This window comes from Pollachius pollachius (assembly GCF_949987615.1).
Source record: "Pollachius pollachius genome assembly, chromosome: 15".
Taxonomy (NCBI): domain Eukaryota; kingdom Metazoa; phylum Chordata; class Actinopteri; order Gadiformes; family Gadidae; genus Pollachius; species Pollachius pollachius.
Genome location: NC_136948.1, coordinates 15,344,142 through 15,364,098, shown reverse-complemented (window position 1 = coordinate 15,364,098; position 19,957 = coordinate 15,344,142).

Below are 19,957 nucleotides of genomic sequence, written 5' to 3'. Positions count from 1 at the left end.
AAACTGATCCAGAGTCTGTCTTCCAGTGTCTCTTGACACTCACACACACACACACACACACACACACACACACACACACACACACACACACACACACACACACACACACACACACACACACACACACACACACACAAACACACAGAGACAGACAGACAGACACACACACACACACACACACGAAGACACGCGCGCACACGCACGCACACACACACGCGCGTACCCAAACAAACACGTGCGCACCCAAACACACACGCACACACTTTCTCTGTCTCTCCCCTTTCTCGTCCAATCGCTCACAAGCGCACGCAACTCCAACCAAACTAATAGTTCAGATAGGTGAATAAGATTAGGTCATTGTCACCCTAAAAATCCCCCCATGGCGACAGAGAATCGTTCATTGAACGGGAGCTGATTTGAGAACAGAGGTTGCTTGATGTGATGCTCTAACTTCACTCTTCAGAGTCCATAGGGTCCCATTGTCTCCTCCTTATTTTAAAATAATCGGAGCCCCTCCATGTTGATCCATAATAGATAACATAGTTGTCGAGGAGCTCTGGAATGAATCAAAATCTCCACATTCCCAGCCCAGCTCGCCCCCCCCCTCCCCCGTCCCCCGTCCCTGTGGTCAATTTAGGTGGAAATCCAGAAACCGTGAAAGTATTTCTGACCGTATACCAAATCACACGCCTCCTTCGCCTTCTGAACACACAGGCCTGAATATGCGTTGATACTCCAGTCCCTCTTTACAGATCGTACTTTAAACAGCCGTGATCTGCGAATAAACACAGCCAGTAAACAATGGAGTGGAGGCCGTGCCCACGTATAGGCAAAGTACACACGCACCACCAAATTGCAGAAGTGTAAACTCAGGACCTCACAGCTCTGTCAATTTACACAGACATTCAATTCATTCTATTAATTTTAGACATATAATGGTAAGCTGATTTTTTTTATAGCACACTGATCGATATCTGTGTGAAATAATCATTTTTTTTTTTTAACTAGCGGGGCAGTGAAATCTTTGCTTTGTGCTAAAGTCAACAGTGACAGAGTTTGAGCTCAAATAAATGCCGTGATGTCTGGAGCCCTTTGCAGAAGGCAGACGGCAGGAGCTCTCCGATGGGCTTCCGTGGCTTGCCAACAACAAGCATCGACTGTTTTTGCACAGGTATGGACGCATTTCTATTCTTTAGTTTTTAAAATATGTTTCCGATTTAGTCATTTCTAGTGTGTGCAGGCCTGCTTCGCAGGGGCACTGAGGCTGCATGCTTTCCAAAAGATGTGCTGAGAAAGTGTCAAGAGTGCGTCGTTATTGGCTTACCACAACAAAGGGTGGTGCGAAGATGGGGTGATTTGCAGGTTGTGATAGAAATTGCCTGCTATGGTTTCTTCTGTTTTTTCGTGAGGGAAGGGGCCCGCATTGAGCGGCTGATTGGCATCGGGGCTGATCCATTGAAGAGTGAAATGCAATATTGCGATCAATCGAACCCCACCGGCTTATTCGGGGTGATGGACGTTTTGAGGAGGTCGTTTGTTTCAAATTGTTATAGGCCTACAATTGCACCAATAGTTGTGTTTTGAAGAATTTATTTTCAATTGACTAATCTTTGAACGTATTCAGTTTAATGAGATAAAAGCAACGCTCCCAATATTAATTGTGGATTTATGTATTTTTGCATGGGCCTGTGTCAAAATTGATTTTTCCTCGATTCCTGTAAATCTGGCCTCTTTTTAGAGCCATTGTCTTTTTTGGGGATTATTGTATTATTAATATTGTTATTATTATTATTATTATTATTATTATTATATTATAATTAGACCTATCATTTATTATTATTATTATTAGGCCTATTATTATTATTTTTATTATTATTAGGCCTATCATTACGATTCGATTATTACACATATTAATAGACATGTATTAATATAATGCATTAATATTATGACTATTAATAATCATATTACATAATCATTATGTTACTATTTTCCTAATAACTTTTGTTTTTGCTGTTGAGGCCATCCTTTCCTGCAACCGCTATTAAGATGCTATTTAACGCTATTTCATTTCAATCCAAATCTTTTTTTCCGCGCAAGAATCGCTCAGTTAAGGGTTCAGTCAAAACATAGAATAATGAAAGCCCTGGGCATGCTTAATTCACTTGATTAAACAAGTGCATCCCGACTTTGCTCTGCACCCGATCCGCCGATAGATGGGATTACCTCGGCCAAGACCCCCTCCAGTGCCGAGCGAAATGGGAATGGCCTTTTGGAGCTTTGCAGGTTCAAATTCAAACAACCCCAATCTGCACCGGACGCCCAAAAGGGCAGAGAGAACACGGCACATCTGTGAGGGCCAAAGTCATGAATAACTCCAACTTCTGCCTTTCTTTAATAAGATATAGGCCTGCTACAAAACCAAGGCCTACATATGCGCCTTTAAGGGGATCTCATAGAAATAAAGTGAAATGTGGGCCCCCTTTCAAGCTAGACTTAGATGGGGTGGCCTAACGTGCACGGGCCCACATGTGTGCACGCCGGGTCTACTCCTGGGTTGCTAGAACAGGACCAGATAAAAGTTGTATGTGTCTTTGGGCTCAGTCTCAACTTCAAGCAAGCTCGTTTGTTGTTATGGCAACAGAATGAGGGCTGGCCTGGCTTGTTGATCCTTTTACTCCGCTAACCTGATTTCCCTGTATATCTCAAAAGTCATCCTATTTGCATATTTGTTAATTAAGGGACCGACATTTCGATCTTTCTTCGTTTCTCCCAGGAACACAATGAAGGCTTGCATATGCAGAAAGCCGCCTGAGAAAGCGACTAAAGCTATGCGCTTGAAACATTATTGATAGCGTCGTTGCTGAAATGCACACGACTGAGGCCTTTAGTTAGGCCTAGTCGTCGATTTATACGTTAAAATATCAAGGGAAATTTATATCTTTAGATAATGCATGCAAATTACGCTAAATTTAATTATTGATTGAACTAATCATTGTTTCCAAATATATAAACAGGCCCGATCTAGGCTTTTTGCTAAGTTATGGCCATTTCTGTTTCTTCAATGGATGTCAGGAGCCGATAAGCCTACATGTGTGCTTGCACCACTAGCGGTGGCTGTGTGAAGCCTGCTGGAACACCCAAGTAGCGCGCGGTCTCCCGGGTGATGACGGGACACCAGGCGACCGGGCTCTAATTCTGTCCAAGCCTATTGCAGGGGTGGGACCGTCCACAGTAGCGCGACTTAACTCCTCTTTCACCAGAGATACTCCTAATCCCATATCTTAGCAAGGGAAGCTGCTATCCCACAGTATATTAAGGGACAACAAAGTCAAATCTCAAAGCCACCCATGGTTTCTCAGCAGTTAGGCAGTCACGGTTTACACGCAGCGTGTCCAACCACCCTGCGTCAATTAACGAAGACGTTTGCCTCCCTGTGGCATAGGGTACAACTAGTTGTGGACAGTTTTACGATCAAAGTGATTTATAGGCCTTGTTAAAAGAATATCACTATGTACCTTTCATTCTTAGAATAAGGGAAAATGTGTTTTTTCCATGACCCTTCTCTGGTAGGAAGTAGCAGTGTTTCTGTAACAAATAAGGCTTTAATAGCCTATACATTTTATTTAAATTGTTTTCAATTAATACCCGGCCAGCGTTGAACTTTGTATCCTACCGCAAGAGCTAATAACAAATAAAGCAGGTAATTTATTATGTTTTTATTGTATAGCCTATTCCCATAGTTAGGACTAATTTCCTTATTCAGCAGTTTTAAATTCAACAAACGATACGACGATTATCCAGGTTATGTGAAGGCTATATGAAAAAATTATTAATAATATATATATTAATAACTATTATTAATATATATATATATATATATATATATACATATGTATAGGTCTACATGAAAGCTATAAAAAGTCTTTATCTTTATCTTTATAAACCAGCATTACATGGGAAGCCATAATTATTTAGCTTGAACATTAAAAAAAGTGTATTGTAAAAGAGTAAATTATGATTTATTATTTATCTTTTAAATATAATGTAGGCCTAGCCCTGAGTGTGAACCAATGCGATTTTCTCTGCTTAATAATGGTTATTTGGTTGTTGTATTATTATATATATTTATTTTGTATGTCTTTCTTTCAAATTATTTGGATTAAATAATCATTAATATATATGGAAATTATCCTAGGTCTATGTCTAATTTGGATTTCTCTAAGATCATTTATCTAAGAGCATCGGGTCTTTGAATAGCCTTCTCTTCTCGACGAAAACCAACATGACGTAAGCCTACAAGCCTACGTTTCATTCCCAATATTGTAGTTTAATAGAACCGATTTGTTAGTGGAAAATAATTGTCTGTATACCAGGCCTGGGTGTGTGTTTGCTGCATTATTTTGATGGGAGTGCAGACAAGGTGGGAATGCGGCCACTGGCTGTGATGTGTCTGAACTCCTATGACACGACTCTGTGAGATTCCTTCTCATAATTCAAACTGCATGAAGCTATGAAGCTGAAAGGGAGAGGGACAAAGCAGGAACAGAGAAATGGAGGGCAATAGAGACAGTGAGAGAGAGAGAGAGAGAGAGAGAGAGAGAGAGAGACAGAGGGGGGAGGGGGAATAGGTGAAAATTATGTCTGCATCAACAAGGACCTTTCCTTTAGTGAAGGTACATTTGGGCCCCTAGAGGTGATGTATTCAGGCCGGGGGTCCCACTGCAAACCTGACGGTCTGTGTTTACTTTGCTTAGGTCCTTCATCATGCAGGGAGGATTCCATCCCCCCCCCCCCCACACCTCATCACAGAGCCTCCATCTAGCAATTTGTTTCTGAATAAAAAATGTGATCATGATTGCTCCGGCGGAAAAATACGAGCACAAGAGGGAAATTCAAAATCAGCGTCTCTCCAAAGCCCGGGTGCTCCGTCCCGGTATCGATCAGCGACAGATCAAATGGATGAGGGGAGAGGCTGGGTGTCATTCCCTTGGTGTGCGGCAGTGAAGGCTGAGCCACCCGCGCACAGGACAAGATTAGCCCCTTAGAAGAAACGTGACGATCATCATGAGATAATACACGTGTGATCAACCATGCAGGAAAGTGCTCTTTCCGCCCCATCAAGATGAAAGATGCACAAAACAGGAAATTAGCAATTGGCTGGGCTGACAGCATAACATGCTTCTCCTTTTCTTGTGCCGTATGTTGGTATTTGCATGTTGGCCATTAGTATGTATAAGAGCACACGTACACGCCACAGATAGCACACACACGCGCACACACACGCACACACACAAACAAATTAAATGCATCCATTTTGCTCTAAAGTTTTCCATGACATCCCTTTCACTTTGTTATGACAATGTACTTATCGTCAGTCGCTTTGGATAAAACGTCTACTAAATGCCCTAAATGCAAATGTAAACGTACTCTGCTAGCCTTTGACATCCCGCCATACCGCGGCAGCCCCTGCCAGGCCCTGATCAGGTGATCAGGTGTGCGCGCGGTGTCCTCCTCCTGGTTGATTCCCCTTGAGGCGTGCTGCGCCTGCGTGAATAACACAGTGTCACAGCCCCTGTCTGACCCCTACCCTCCGCGGTGGCAGAGAACATTCAGCGGCACATGTCCACAGCGCCGACGCCAGCTTCCTTCCAATATCCCACCCTTTCCCTCCGTTCAAACGGCTCCGGGAAGCCGGGGCAGGGCCACGCCAGCCAATCACGGCGAAGGACACTCAAGTCATTAAAAGTTAATGAAACCTATAAACATGGTCCGCCAGTGATTCATTTAAACCCCCGATCCAATCTCCTAGCCCAGCCAAGGCAAACAAGCCTGCGTGGCCCCAGTGTGGTCGTCGGAATAACAAACTACGCAATATTTTGTCCTGCACATGTTCCCTCTATGCAGACAGCGGCGGTGTGATAGGCTTTTTCACAGCGGCACTTGTCCAATTTACTGAATGCCAGAATGGTGTTATGCAGAGGTGAATTCTGTAATCTGCGTTAGAGTTGAATTTAATGCCTTTCCTTTTACAACGGGGCCGCTTGTCGGGAATGGTCGCAATAGATATGCCCTTTCAACATTCATGAGAATCACTGACATTCAAATAATGTGCTCATTTTAATACCGCGTGAGCGAGAGCCAAATCAGTGTGAGGAACCGGTGTTTGTTCTGCCCCTGGTTATGCGAGTGTCGAGAACGGTTCCGTGATCCATGCAGATTATGGCTATGGTTGAGGTTTAGGGATGGCCTTTTTTTTACTAGGGCCTCTCTATACTTCTGTCTTTGTCTCTTTGGTTGTGGCATTCATCATGGTTTCAGGTGAGAATTTCTGATTGACATCACTTCCCTGTTTGTCACACCACACCCCCTAAACGCCACGCCACAATAAATCAGATCACAACCAATCAACAGCCATGAGGGGTCCATGTACAAGAGCCAATAAAGCAGGAGTTAAGTGGTCGAACAGCAACCCCTTCTGTTTTAAAGACTTCCATCCCCTCCCCCCACCCCCTCCCCATGTCCCCCACATATCTTTCCTTGGGGGCCATTCAAATTACATTGCACCCAACGGGTATCACCACTGTCAGCCCTCTAATTAATTCCCATAGCCGGACTTGAATCAAATTAATCCCCATTTTAATCCTATATAAATGGCAATGTCGTTCATCATGGAGAGGCTGAGGCTCGGTTGAAGGATCGGGGGATGGTGTCGACAGGGCTGTTGAGCAGATTATGGTGAGGGATGAGGGTGGTGAGGTTCCACCGACGCCGAGTGGTCCCTTGATACACACTATTTAACCCTCGCCTGCACCACAGTTACAGAGCCGCATGCGGCCAGTGCCATTTAATATCCGTTCAGATTAAGGAGTCAACAGGAAGATGTATTGTTCTTATCGCCACGGCGGAGCGCCGTTACAATGATACAACATGATGGAGAATAAAATCTAAATTGTATGGCAGATTCAATTGTCATGCATCAAGTATTTCTAGGAATCTTTTGGGTGCACAGTAATGAAATGTATTGGGATGTGATAGACTTCACATGACTTGCGGTCACAATGTCGGAAACAGTTGCGTCTGTATATTGATGCAAATAAAATTTCATGTATCCTTCGCATGCAAACTAAGGTTTGCATGTCAGCTGCAGTCAATTTTGTTTATGATGTTGTGATCAGGGTTCTGACCACTTTATGTTATTATTATAGTTAGGTTCATTCAAAGATAGTTTGCTAAAGGACTAATCTATACAAACACGATTGTGCCACAGTGAAGCATTACCGGTGTCTTTTAAATGCAAATATAAGTATTTGTATAAAGGTCCAGATGGCGGCTCGAGCAGCAGTTATTGACGTGTGTCTCTGTAAAAATTGGTACTGAGAGAACTGTGAGAACTTGTGTTTCATTGCCGGTGCTTGTGTGATGATAGACGGGAAAGGAAAAATACCACCTGCTCATTCACCAATAGCGCGATGACACTATGTCTCTGGCGGTCTGTGGAGCCGTACGAGAGGCAGTGCTGTCTGCGACCCAAATGTGTCCTGTGTAACGTTAGAATATATTTTTTTATATTCAGAGGAAATTCAGCAAAATTATAATTTAACCAGTAAAGTTGCATCTTCCTTACATGGATTCTGTTTCAAGGCTGTCGGAAAAAGAGTGGTTGTCCGCCCTATGTTTTTTGTTAACTTGGCTGCGGAAACACATTTTGCATATATTTGCCGCGGTTGTTGACGCAAATTTAAGAAGCAGTATCTAAAGTTTGTAAAAGTAAAAGGTGGCGAGGGAGGCATTTGAGGATGGCAGACTGTTCTGAAGTTAGTTTGGCAGTTTGGTGGATTGGTTTGGTGGCCGTAAAGCCTGGTCCACCAAATGTCCCCGAAAGCTATGGTTTATTGACGCATCTGTAAGCCTACACATTTATCTGCCAAGCTTGGCTCGTGTATCTACCTACTGTTGTGGAGAGCTTGAGAAAAGGCACACACACACACACACACACACACACACACACACACACACACACACACACAAAAGTTTTCTGTTTGCCTTCATTCTACCAAATCCTCGACAGCCGTGTTACAGCCCATCACTATTCATACCATTGTGCTGTCACAACAACTAAAGGCATCATTTGTGTCGCACAATCTCATCTTGTATGTATCCACTACCAAATGTTTGGCGACTGGGAGTGGCATTGGTGGCGGCTGTATAATTTGGTAGGAAACATTTTACCGAACATTTGGTGCTAAAAAAAAAAGAAACGCCGGCATCGGCCCCAAGGCTTAAAGCAATTAATTCAGGATCCTGACATAAACTCTCCAATCCTTTGACAGCTTGGAGCTGAAATAAAAATGCTAGTTCTCCTGGGAACGGCAGGAGATAGCCGGCTCTTTTCTGGACTGTTTGCTCACTGGCCCTGAGAGCAATCTTCCCCAGTCAGAATGAAATGCAAGGACACAAACAATGTACCGGCGAGAGAATGGGAGATGGGGAATGAACAGTTTGGACTATTTGCTCAGCAGAAGGGCAGCCACAATGGCTGGCCCATGGCTTTCCCATGCATCAAGCCTCTTAGTGCTAGGCCCCCCTTTGTTGGCCGGTTTCTCCTTCCCCAGGCCAGATAAGAGGCCAGCTGCCCTATACTTTTTAATTCTCCCCCTTTCAATACCCGCCCATACTGTATGGTCATTTATCGGAGGATGCCACGCCGTTGTTGTCGGCCGAGCAGGTTATCGGAGTACGCATCTCTGGTCACCTACGCATGTGCGCTCGTTTACGGGGTCCGGGGCCCAATCGCTTTAACATGAAAGGCCAGGCTGGAGGACGGGGAGGGGAACAGCGCCTGACCCTTCCTTTCTTCTGAGAGGAGGCAGCACAAGTCAAGCACAGAGTGCGATTACGATACCAGAGGGCTCTTTGCATGTGCCGTCGCTTTAGCATCTCATTGGTAGAGAGCAGGGACGCTTCTCGAAAGGAAAAAAGGACAAAGAAAGAAGGCCAGGACTGAAATTGGGTGGTAGAGCAAAGCCCAACGTGTGGTAAATAGTAAAACGCCGCCATTTTAAGCTACCCACGGCAGAACACTCTGAGAGTGGCGGCCCCGGAGTGGAATACTGTTGGGAGAAGGCACTTGAAGAAGAAATGAGATGTGGCGTTTATATGACCTAATGACAACTCCAGTCAGAAGAGCAGGCAAACACGACGGGTTGTAGTGGCTCTAGTGAAGGCATGGCTCCATATTGTGCCCTCTTTGTTTTGGTTTTGTCGGTTTGCATTTGGATTTAGGTTGACTTTGTTCTGGTTGTAATGAAGCCCTATTCTCACTACGGTGTTTGTATTGTGACTCACGTTGACTTGCTGTTTCGACTCGATGTAAAAGATGACTCGGGAATATATAAAAATATATATTAATGAGATGTAATGATAATGTCTAAAGGCATGTTTGAATAGACAGCAAACCAATAAGTGCATGCAGACACAAACACACAAACACATACACACACAGAAACACACACACACACACACACACACACACACACACATACAGCCATCCCCCTCTGCGAAGGCTCCTGGGTGATTTCTACTAGTCGTGTGCCATTCTAAACAGAGTGAAAAACAAATCTAAGAACTTGGCTCCATAGAAAAGCTATCACTTTTACTACTTGCTAAAAATAAAAAAACGAACAGTAGGACAGATACAACTATAAATAAATCTATACACTCTATACATTTACACATTTTATAGACTTACACGGATTTCAAGTGGCATTGATTTTAATCAGACAGCCTTTGTATTTCACAACAACTCAACGACTAAGCCCTTAATCTATGAAAACATATTTTAAACTGAGATGATGTTGCAGGAGAGGATCGGATAAGCCACGTTCCTGGAAAGCGTTTCTTTATATGAAAAGATTACATCGTCTTTAATGAAAAGTTTTTGTCTTTATCATCATAAAAAATATATATTAAACCACGTTGAAGCATCTGGGTGTAATGCAGTGTTCTCCTCCAGAAACAATAGGAGTTTGTTTCCACCTCTAGCCTGCTTCCACCGTCGTAGCCAACGTGTCAAAGATCAGGTGGGGCAGGATGAATAGCTCTGCTATTGCGTGGCCTGGGAGAGCCAGGGCAGTCTTCTGGGTGGTGCTCCCAGCTTCACGCCCCGCCAACAGTGAAAAAAAGCGGAGAAAAGGGTTCGAGCCATTTCAACACCGCTTAAGGTTGTCTACGGCCGTGTAATTTATGAGTTGAGAGGACTTGGTTTTTTAAGTTCACTACAACCTACAATCTGCGTGCATTTAAGGGTGGAGAACAACCTGTGAGTCATAAAACTTGCAACACACCTCCTATTACCTCAGGCGCTATCAGTTTTGTGGAAACCTGTAGCATTCTGGCCGGTAAAAGGGTTTTTTAAGGTGCTCCATGTGGATTTCATGAAGCTGTGTTGTAGATGTGATGTGGTGCTTAATGTCTTTTGTGACCTTGTTGCAAATTTAAGGTTGAGAGACTGTGACCAGGGCGTTTCCATGTCCATAGCGCTCAGTGGGTGGTCATAGGTACGACCTGTCAGTCAGGAAAATGGTACCGCCTCAGTAAAGTAAAGTGACTCAATGGCCCTTGTGTTTGCAACAGCAATGCTGACGTTATTAGTAAGGTTATTATTACTGTTAATATAGAGTGCCCATGTTTTAAAGGTTCAGCCTGAGGTCAGTATAGGCAACAGGATATTTCGTGTCCACACCGGAAAGAATGACGGAAACACTGCGAAAGTCAGTCGTGTAGGCATGCAAAATTATTCATCCTTAAAAAGTAGTTTAGTGGATTCGATTGTATTGATGTTGTTTGAGAGAAATTTGCCTGTTTAAAATATTTAAGGGTAAATATCACTCCCTTTTACAGCTTGTCTAGCAAAATTTTGAACCAAATAAATAAATTGAAATGAAACCAAACCAAATGTTGTTATTAAGTATATCAGGAGTAAAACATGTACTGTCAAATAAAGTGCACAATATAAATACAAACCCAATGACAGCATTTAAAAAGCTTGGAGAAGCATGCTCACATTTCTCGAAAAGGCACAAACAACATAATGCTCCATAATTTGTAAAACAACAGGTGAAGGTTTAACTTGTTTATTTTATTTTGGGCCTCAATTAATTTCAACAAATACAAACTAGAAAAATTTCTAACATCTACTTCGTGCCATTATTATTGATAAACATAAACATTGTTATTTTATTATTAATAAACATTGATTGCCTGTTAATATTTAAATAGAGTATTGCCACGAGATGAAAGGGGCCAGATTAACTATTATTTCTAAAAGTATTAAAGGATTTAAGTTTCTTGTTCAAGAAAACAACAAAATAATACATTATAATAAGATTTAAGTTTCTTTTTCAAGAAAACAACAAAATAATATAATTTTATTAAAGAAATTTACAATTTATATTATGCAGAATCACAAAAAAGCCTTTTAACAATATTAATATGAATTGTTTACACAATCATATTTGTGTGTAATTAATTAGCATTAAAATACTGAATCCAATGCAAACATGTACGATTGTAGTTGTGCCTCTATTCATGTTTAAAGGGAGGAAAGCAAGACATTAATATAGATTATGGTTAATTATGAAATTGAAATGACTGTTTAAATACAACAGATTTAAGGCTTTTCTTAAAAGCCAGTAAACAAATTGTTATACTGTAAATGTTTCTATTAAAAAACAAAATAGCATAAATAAAATATATAAAAATATCTTTGAAAACAATATAAATTTGTATTCTAATACACTATTTATCTAGTTCACAATGCGTATTCTGTCCCTCAATTAATCATCCATCATTTAGCAGTAAAAACGACTCAATCCGACAGAGTCTTCCTTCAAATGACCTTTCCTTGCCAATGCATGGATGTCAGCACCCTGTAAACACCTCTGACACACATGCTTGAAGGGCCTAGGCGAGTCCGCTCCAAATTCCTGGCTGTCCTGCGTCGAGGGTTCACCTCTGACGCCAGGACGCCAGCGACTGGTCTCCCACGCTCCCACTGACTGTGGGACTATACCCAGTACCCAGCGCATACTCCCATCTCATCCACATTATTGTTTACATTGTGGGATCTCAATATTGAATCTTTAATCTAACAAAAAATGTAACTCTAATTATTAATAATGGATATAATTATATTATATATTAATAATCTATAATAATAATATCCTTAATAATTAACATACTCATTACAGTGAGAGTCATCAGTGAATGCTTTTCTAAGGCCGTTTCTGGGGACGGATCTCGGACCCCGATGTTTGCCCAAAGAAGAACTGATTCTCCACTGCAAGATGGAGGTTTCAAAATAAGTTTCTTACTAATGTATTTCTACAGTGGGAAGGCTGCATTGCAGACTGCCCACTGTAGAAATACGTTTTTTATACAAGGTTGTATTTTATATATACCTATATTTTTAACAAGGTTGTATTTTAAACCTTTACCGACCCTTTGTCTAAGGGCCTTGGTGCCCGTCCAGGTCGTTTAGCTTCTCGTCTACCAGTACTGGCCGAGTTTCCACTTGCTGTCGGCCATGGAGGGACACCGACAAAGGGATACCTGGATCCCAGATTTACGGTCAGCCGTATGACGTTTGTTGTGGTTGCGCCGGTCAGGTTGTTTCCAGTAGAGACCTAACCCATGTGTCGCCAGTCAACAGATCTCCGCCCCCCAGCCACACGATTGGTGGAAATGCATTTAAAGCGAGCAAAAAGGAAGTGCCCCGCTCACCCAGATTTGAGCTCATCTACCATCAGCCGAAAGATGTTAATCTAAAGTCTGATTTGCGAGACTACCGGGGACAGACTTTCAGGGCCCCAACCCCACCCCCTGCCCACACACACAATCACACACACGCACACACACACACACACACACACACACAAACACACACACACACACACACACACACACACACACACACAACACACACACACACACACACACACACACACACACACACACACACACACACACACACACACACACACACACACACACACACACACAAGTAGATGTGTTTTAAAATGCAATGGAAGCACGCTCTACCAGGATCTGGGATTTTGGGAATATAATTCCAGCCCAGTGCTTATCGGCACACCCAGACTGTTTGAGTGTTTTGAGATGCGGGCTCCCTGAGGACAGATCGACGGCGTCCTGGCAGGACTGCATATCCAATACACGGACGGATGGGATTCATGGAGGCTGTGTCTCTTACAAACTGATCGACGGAGGGAGGATTCCCCCAGCGGTGCACACATAGCCGGGGAAGGTCCGAAAACATATGAATGAGGCTCACAGCCAAAACAGCCACGCATGCATGCATGTATGCACGCTCACAGACGGACACGGATGCAATGCACACAGTGGCGCGCGTGCGTGTGCATAGGCCTGCTCAGAGGCAGCTTAGACAAGCACACACACACGCACACACAATGCATATTCAACTTCATTTGCGTGCACACAGACTTGCAATCAGAAGCATACACGTACCCACACACACACGCATACAAACTGAAGCTCTCTCACACACACACACACACACACACACACACCTACACACACACACACACACACACACACACACACACACACACACACTAAAACTGACTCTTATTACTTGCTTATGGCTGTCCATCGTATTCGATGATGACGTTGCTCTGCTTGAGTTGGGTTATTGTGGGGCGTTGCGTTGATGCCATTTCATGTGACTAACTGACTCAGAAACACACACACACACAAACACAAACTGACTCACACAGAAACACAAACACAAACTGACACACACACGCACATGCACTCTGACTCAAACAGACAAAGTGCACCTCTCAGTCCCGGGTTGTGACCGGCCGATGGCATGGCCCAGGTATGTCAGCTATGTTTGCCAAGCCATCTATCAGCCACCTTCCCTACTGAAACAGGAACCTTTGTTTAAAGCATACAGTTGTTAAGCCCATCCTTTTGACTCAAGTCAAGCTAATTTATTTCCTTATGGCCGAGGCAGGAGGATTTATCGGCACCTATGTTTTTGGCTCTTTGTCCTCCACTTGTTGTGGGCTGCCCTGTGTTCAGTGTGTTGGGAGGAGGGTGAAAAGAAAAAAATGGGTAGTTAGAAAGATGACGGTGGGCTGCGGTTTGAGGACAGCCATGGCTCTTATCGTCTGTGACCAGGGTTAGCAAATAAACGCACGGCGGTGGACGTCAAGCCGCACGTGATTTATAACGACATGGTGTTCACATATGACCCGCACCGCATGGAGGGTTTTGAAAGTCCTTTGATAGCCCTGTATAAGGGAGCTTTTGTAACGGAAAAATATATATCGACATGTTTTGGTACTGTTTTGGGTAATATTTTGTCCTGTCTGAGCACAATACATTGGAGAACAGTGTCCTGAATACAATGTTTAAACGTTTTGTATATAATTTGAATCTACTATCCCATGCTACAATTCTATACTATACTATATCAACTATTTCAACAACTATGGTTCAATATTACTATTTTCAGTTGTTGTTAAATATTTGCTGCTGTAGTACAAAGTACAGATTTTGCAGCAACTTGCATCATTTAATCGCTGTCAGATATCGTATCGTGAAACGATCCGAGGTAATCAGCCCTTGAGCAGGTTTTCCACCCCTGAGATTCAACCCTGAGAACTATTCTGAGAACTACACAGAAACATAAAACAAGAAAACCTGCCTGTGTTTGCCAAAGCACATAGTGAGTGGGAGTCTCTCGCTCCACTCCACGGCACCACAACCTTCATCTATCTCCAGACGGGCCACAGAGGAGAGCAGATATGGCTAAATGCGCTGCGTTAATGATTGACCCGCCGAGCACAGAGCATCCTGCGCTGAGTGCCCACTTTGCCGGCTCTTGTTCTGCGTTTCTTCAGCTCTAAATGTTTGTGGTCCCACCGTTCCCTCTCCAGATCCCTTACAGTACTTGTTAGCTTTCCGGGGGTGAGGGTGGGGTCAAGACTGAGTTTCAATAAAGAACCATTGGCATGCCGAGGTGAAGGAGAGATAAGAGTTTGTCTTGGGCCCTTTTACCGGGTTACAAGAATGGGCCTGTGTAAACTTAATTTCCCCTTAAGATAAATGCGGCCCTGCTTTGTGAGAGCGAGTTCATGCACTGCCCTTTTTTTGTCCTAAAGCCTTCTTTGACAGGCGTGAAATGAGTCTTGTACTTTCATTAACAATTCAAGATGGAGGGTAAACTCCAGGTCCGGGGACTGTTAATTAATAATGGGCCGAGTTCAATTGTCCTTGGCTTTAAAGACTTGCTCAGTTAATGGTCATTTTTTGTGAAACTGGGTTAATAAAAATGTATGAAACTGCATCTTATCTTAGATATGTGTATTAAAATGCACGCCGCACTATATGGCAGCTTAACTCAATTATGTTATAGCGCCCAATCAATAACTTTGTGACGATATTCCTGCAAGATGCCTTCAAAAGGAACTAATATAAAGAGAGAGCTTAACCTTGTGTGTTCTTCTTATCCTCTACAGATGTGCGGGGCTTTGACTCGATGGAAACTTTTCAATGGCGGCTCGCCGTCTACTTTCAACACACTACTCGGACCTTAAAAGGCACTTTCCTGTTTGACGTACCTGGCTGCAATATGAAATATCAAAGCCTCTGTCAGTGTGGAGCTGAATGGGAACAAAAGAGAGGCCTCCATTAATGATTAACTGTTCTAAAAGCCCCGGCTTTTGTATTCCCATGGTGCCCGGGCTATCTTGCCGCCATGTGACATGCTCACAGCATTTTTCGAGCAGATTGGGGGAAAGCTAGTGAGCAAACACAGGTGCTTTGGAGCGGCGTTGGCGATGCTGTCAGGGACAACCACAAACAAGAGCAGCTATGCCTGGCTAAATGAATCCCCGCCGCACCCCCCTTCCCCCCTCCCCCCACCCCGCCACCACCAACCACACACCCGACCCCCCGAACGCTGCAGTGCTAGCTAACTTGTTTGCTAGCTTCCTAGCTCTCGCATAAAGCCAAAGCCTCCCTTCTGGAGAGTGTCCCCCCTCCCCTCCTCCAACCCCGCCCCCCAGACACAGTCCAATGTTCACTACAGCTGAGCTCCACAACTTCTCACACCCTCCAAAGAAACAAACAAATAAACGTGAGGACTGCAGAGCACTTCTTTGAGGCGATGGCGTTCGCTGTGATCACGATTAGTGGGAGAGCAAACACATTAACGATGTTCCGGTTCACACTTTCCAAAGCAAAATAAAATGTCTTTCACTTCAAGTGGGGCCATTCTAGTGACCCCCCCAGTGACAAATAAAGCGTATACGGGCTGGATGATTTCTGCTTAAGAACTGGAAGCTAATAAAACACATTTTGTGATGGGTACCTCTTAGCTTGCAAAATACTCGTATAATTATCTGGAGTTTTTGTTTTTGTCCATGTTTCTTTTGTTAGAGTTAATGGCAAGGACATGTGTAACTAAAGTCAACCATCGCTTCCTACTGCCTGGCTGGCATAAAAGCGACTAGGGGGGTGCTGCATGTCGAACAACTTACGATAAGACCATCCAGATGATAGCCATGCGTTATCTTTACATGGCTTTCCGGCCGGGAGACAAATGAACAAAGTGTGATAACAGGAACAAAAGCTCAGCTCTTATTGGCTGTGGGCTTAATAGAAAAAAATTGTTGCATGGAAAAACCACAAAAGGTGCAGTTCATTTATTTTTTAATTTTCTCCATTGCCCAGGTCTCACGGTTTATCGCTTCCAATATTTATATTGACTTTAGTGGGAAATATGCTTTTGTAGGATGCAATTACCCGGACCTATAAAGCAGTTCTTACAACTGGAAAGACGATAAAACGTGTTTCAGGAAAACACTTCAAATTAACCAGAGGGGGAAATTAATTCATAAAGGAGAGGCAGAAAAGAGGGTAGAGGAAGCTAGATGGGAACCGAGCAAGACAGAGAGACAGACATACAGACGGACAGCACAAAAGGGGGGGGGGGGGGGTGGGGACAAGAGACGGTGAGAAAGGAGAGAGAGAGAGAAAGAGAGAGAGAGAAAGGGAGAGAGAGGTCAAAAGTGGTTACCTCAGAGACGGGCTGATGATCAGTGAAGCACCACTTCTCTCTGGCTGGGCTTTTCCAGCCCAATTCTCCGTCTCTCAGAGGTTTGTGTATACTCAGGGAATCACTCACGGTCCGTGTTTGCTCCATTTCCCCAAAAATAATTGGAAAAAAATATGGGTGCCCTGACATGAAATGTTCGGCCGAGAAAAGAAAGAAAAAAACGCTGATCATCCCCGTTATAATTGTAAGAATAAAGCATTTACATTTTTGAGCAACTGTGACGTTTATTGAAGTCAGAGAGATGTGATTATAAGCCTTTGTCTAGCTTATAAAGCTTTTGTTGACTGCACTATAATTAAACCAAAAGGAAAAATCCCCCTTCACATTTTTAAGTCAAATTTTACAGCCTCAGACCTGAAGCCTGTCATCTTTATGGATTCTGCAAAGGTGACTGAAAATGGTGTGGAACTATTCATCCATTTCGCTCTCCCCCTCCGGATTTCCTTATTTCCTCTGGCCAACCGCAGGGATTTACCCCGTACCGGCCGTGAGCAGAGTCTGATCAGAGGAGTTACAAAGCCTCACTTTTAGGGGTCTTACTGTAATTCACCGGGCTGCTTAGTGAAGTGTGGGGGCCCGGCATCTCAAGAGGGATTTGAGACAACATCTTTGTTGCGTCCTCATTGTCCCGCGCGCCAAAGTCGTCCAGCCCCCCCTTATTGTGGAGCGGAGCAAAACTCGCCTCAGACCCCGGCTCAATCAAAGAAAAGTTTTCCAGTAATGAGGTAAGACATGAAAGCTCATTGAAGGCGGCCACATGTTGAAAGGTCTTTTTGATCTCACCGGGGCACAATGGCCGAATTTGAAAAGAGCAAAGTGTGCTCTGAGCGCCAATGCGCCGCTTTAAACCTCTGGTCTTTTGACGGGCCTGCACCTAGAAAGAGAGTAATATTCCGTTGGGTGGAAAATGTAATTCATCCGGGATCGTCAGCTCTGAGGGGAGGGGCCCCGGGGGCCCATTATAGATTCAAGAGAGAGGCTAGCCTTTTACTCAAGGTTTTTGCCATAGTAACCGTGCGTTGTGGTGATGCAGTCTTTTTTTCAAAATATATATCACGTTTATAACAGATCATTGTTCATTAAATATATATATATATATATATATATATACCATAGTTATTCTGGAGAGGTGTAAGATCATGCCTAAGACAGCAGAATAAAACGATTCGACGTCTTGTGATAAATAATTGAACCATTTTTAAAGGGTAAATAATAAATCCCGTTGAAGAACAGGGAAGATTTCATCGAGACCGGATCTTGTTGGTTATGAAGACATATGAAAGCCTAAATGGGGGCTGGGACATGCGGTCTGGGTCAGTAAAGGGACGACTCTGTCCGTAGTATCTGGTAAACTATCTGGAGGGTTACCATCGGACAGCCACCTGCACGGGGAAAACTGTGTCGATTTTTATTGCTTTCCTTTGATTGTGTTTCATTTTAGTGAGGCATTATCAAACTCATGTTGGGATTTCCTTAAAAAAATAATGTTTTATCCACATCTGTTATTGCCGTACAGCTCACAATGCAGCAAGGCGTGAACACAAAATTGCTCCTTAAGAAAAGAAAAGTCAATTCTACCTTGGTTTCATCAACAGAAAATAAGCACATTGGATCTCTTTCTTTTGCAACGGCTGTGTTCTACATTGGATTTATAATAACTGGCCACCATAGGTGTGTGTGTATTTGTGTGTATGTATGTATACAATATTTTATCTTTGTATATATATAAATACTTATCTGAATAATAATTTATACTGATCTGTATAATAATCACTGTAAAAATGAAATTACTAATTTAACAATTGTTTAAATCATTTTATATCCTCCTTGATCAGCAGAAATCTTTTAAAAATATATAAAACCTGCTATAAGCGCCATGGAAGAGTCACAAAAAGTTTCAAGGTGTTTCAACTCTCTCCCCCCCCCCAACCAGCATATCAGCTGCCCCCTTGTCTTCTGTCGGAGCCCTAATTCTCCGGGCGTACGTCCACCGCCCGACGGACCCATTAGGCGCCATTCAAAGCTCCGCGCGGAGATAAAGGCGGCGCTCAGGTAAACGGGGGTCGTTGGGGGGGGGAACCTGCACCTAATCAGCTCAGGTGGCCCTGCTGCGACCAGCCACGGTCATGCCTGAGTTCTGGTGAAAGGGGCCAGACACCTCCCCGCCCGGCGCGGCCCGCGTCCCTTCCCATTGTCCCGGTAACAACCCCCCCCCGCCCATCCATTCACCCAGACGTGTCCCTTTCCACACCGCCCACCAGCGAGCGGCCCGTGCCCCTTCTGTTATATTACCGTGGGCCAGGTCAATACGGATCAATGGGAGCTGCACAATATGGGAGGAATCATGAGGTGTGGGCTTATATACAAGGGAATAGATGAGCTATGAGTTCCAGGGGCTGGCCATGAAATTGCACAGGCGACGCGAGAGGCAGCCAGTACACACGATACCAGTCGATAGAAGTAATCTAAGTGTGTTTTCAAGGGGCGTCTAGGGTGGTTTTTTTAATTTTCTTAGTAGTACAGCTTCTTTGAACATGAGCGAGAACATCAATAAAGATCTTGTGAAAAAAAAATGATTTGTCTGAAATTTATTTGTAAAAGTGTGCCAAACAGGGTATGCATGAGTGATGTGCGTGGGTGATGTGCGTCAGCTGCTGCTGAAACGCTCTCCACACTCGCACACACACACACACACACACACACACACACACACACACACACTCTCACACACACACACACACACACACACACACACACACACACACACTCACACACACACACACACTCACTCAG